Source organism: Schistocerca cancellata, unplaced genomic scaffold (assembly GCF_023864275.1).
Source record: "Schistocerca cancellata isolate TAMUIC-IGC-003103 unplaced genomic scaffold, iqSchCanc2.1 HiC_scaffold_836, whole genome shotgun sequence".
NCBI classification, from domain to species: Eukaryota; Metazoa; Arthropoda; class Insecta; order Orthoptera; family Acrididae; genus Schistocerca; species Schistocerca cancellata.
In genome coordinates this window covers 37,501-40,000 of record NW_026046847.1, presented here as the reverse complement: position 1 = coordinate 40,000, position 2,500 = coordinate 37,501, and the positions used below count along the sequence as shown (strand labels likewise).

The following is a 2,500-nucleotide window of genomic DNA, read 5'->3' as shown; positions in this document are numbered from 1 at the left end:
CGCCTAACTCCGGGCGATTGCGCCTCTCTCGAACCCGACCAAGTACTTAGGACGGCGCTGCGCGCCGCCGGGACCTGAGAGGGTTTCGAGGTGTATTGTGCAGGGGAGCTCAGCCTCCTCCTGTTTGCAGAATAATTGAGCGGACGCTTGCGTGTTCGCGCGGGCCCCTGGGACACACTCCCGGGCGGCCGGCTGCTCAGCTCTAGTTGACGCAGCTCCCTGGTTGATCCTGCCAGTAGTCATATGCTTGTCTCAAAGATTAAGCCATGCATGTCTCAGTACAAGCCGCATTAAGGTGAAACCGCGAATGGCTCATTAAATCAGTTATGGTTCCTTAGATCGTACCCACGTTACTTGGATAACTGTGGTAATTCTAGAGCTAATACATGCAAACAGAGTCCCGACCAGAGATGGAAGGGACGCTTTTATTAGATCAAAACCAATCGGTCGGCTCGTCCGGTCCGTTTGCCTTGGTGACTCTGAATAACTTTGGGCTGATCGCACGGTCCTCGTACCGGCGACGCATCTTTCAAATGTCTGCCTTATCAACTGTCGATGGTAGGTTCTGCGCCTACCATGGTTGTAACGGGTAACGGGGAATCAGGGTTCGATTCCGGAGAGGGAGCCTGAGAAACGGCTACCACATCCAAGGAAGGCAGCAGGCGCGCAAATTACCCACTCCCGGCACGGGGAGGTAGTGACGAAAAATAACGATACGGGACTCATCCGAGGCCCCGTAATCGGAATGAGTACACTTTAAATCCTTTAACGAGTATCTATTGGAGGGCAAGTCTGGTGCCAGCAGCCGCGGTAATTCCAGCTCCAATAGCGTATATTAAAGTTGTTGCGGTTAAAAAGCTCGTAGTTGGATTTGTGTCCCACGCTGTTGGTTCACCGCCCGTCGGTGTTTAACTGGCATGTATCGTGGGACGTCCTGCCGGTGGGGCGAGCCGAAGGCGTGCGACCGCCTCGTGCGTGTTCGTGCGTCCCGAGGCGGACCCCGTTGAAATCCTACCAAGGTGCTCTTTATTGAGTGTCTGGGTGGGCCGGCACGTTTACTTTGAACAAATTAGAGTGCTTAAAGCAGGCAAGCCCGCCTGAATACTGTGTGCATGGAATAATGGAATAGGACCTCGGTTCTATTTTGTTGGTTTTCGGAACCCGAGGTAATGATTAATAGGGACAGGCGGGGGCATTCGTATTGCGACGTTAGAGGTGAAATTCTTGGATCGTCGCAAGACGAACAGAAGCGAAAGCATTTGCCAAGTATGTTTTCATTAATCAAGAACGAAAGTTAGAGGTTCGAAGGCGATCAGATACCGCCCTAGTTCTAACCATAAACGATGCCAGCCAGCGATCCGCCGCAGTTCCTCCGATGACTCGGCGGGCAGCCTCCGGGAAACCAAAGCTTTTGGGTTCCGGGGGAAGTATGGTTGCAAAGCTGAAACTTAAAGGAATTGACGGAAGGGCACCACCAGGAGTGGAGCCTGCGGCTTAATTTGACTCAACACGGGAAACCTCACCAGGCCCGGACACCGGAAGGATTGACAGATTGATAGCTCTTTCTTGATTCGGTGGGTGGTGGTGCATGGCCGTTCTTAGTTGGTGGAGCGATTTGTCTGGTTAATTCCGATAACGAACGAGACTCTAGCCTGCTAACTAGTCGCGTGACATCCTTCGTGCTGTCAGCGATTACTTTTCTTCTTAGAGGGACAGGCGGCTTCTAGCCGCACGAGATTGAGCAATAACAGGTCTGTGATGCCCTTAGATGTTCTGGGCCGCACGCGCGCTACACTGAAGGAATCAGCGTGTCTTCCTAGGCCGAAAGGTCGGGGTAACCCGCTGAACCTCCTTCGTGCTAGGGATTGGGGCTTGCAATTGTTCCCCATGAACGAGGAATTCCCAGTAAGCGCGAGTCATAAGCTCGCGTTGATTACGTCCCTGCCCTTTGTACACACCGCCCGTCGCTACTACCGATTGAATGATTTAGTGAGGTCTTCGGACTGGTACGCGGCATCGACTCTGTCGTTGCCGATGCTACCGGAAAGATGACCAAACTTGATCATTTAGAGGAAGTAAAAGTCGTAACAAGGTTTCCGTAGGTGAACCTGCGGAAGGATCATTACCGACTAGACTGCATGTCTTTCGATGTGCGTGTCGTGTCGCGCAACACGCTACCTGTACGGCAGCAGCCGTGCGCCGCGTGCGGAACCACGCGTGCCTCTCAAAACTAACGGAAAAATGTTGTGTGGTACGAGCGCTGAAGCTCTGGAGCGGCTGGCCTGCGGCACCTGGCGCCTGGCGCCGGTTTTGAATGACTTTCGCCCGAGTGCCTGTCCGCTCCGGTGTGGAGCCGTACGACGCCCATCGGCCGTGAGGCCGTTGGACACAGGAACGCTGGAACAGGGGCCGTCAAACGCCTCAGTCCCGCCTATGCAACTGTCTTGAAAGAGACAGTGGAAACTAAATGAAAAAGATCACCCAGGACGGTGGATCACTC

The 2,500-nt window shown here is 53.7% G+C and overlaps 2 non-coding genes across 2 annotated transcripts in view; both read left to right on the top strand.

The window, feature by feature from the left end:
* Positions 1-216: 216 nt before the first annotated feature.
* Positions 217-2,125, top strand: LOC126146898 (small subunit ribosomal RNA). The gene has a single exon (XR_007529815.1). It is a non-coding gene; the product is annotated as a small subunit ribosomal RNA (ribosomal RNA).
* A 353-nt stretch (positions 2,126-2,478) lies between these two features.
* LOC126146921 (5.8S ribosomal RNA) overlaps positions 2,479-2,500 on the top strand; it is a 155-nt gene continuing 133 nt past the window's right edge. Inside the window, exon 1 of the ribosomal RNA XR_007529833.1 lies at positions 2,479-2,500. This exon is cut by the window's right edge and continues 133 nt beyond it. This is a non-coding gene — a ribosomal RNA (5.8S ribosomal RNA).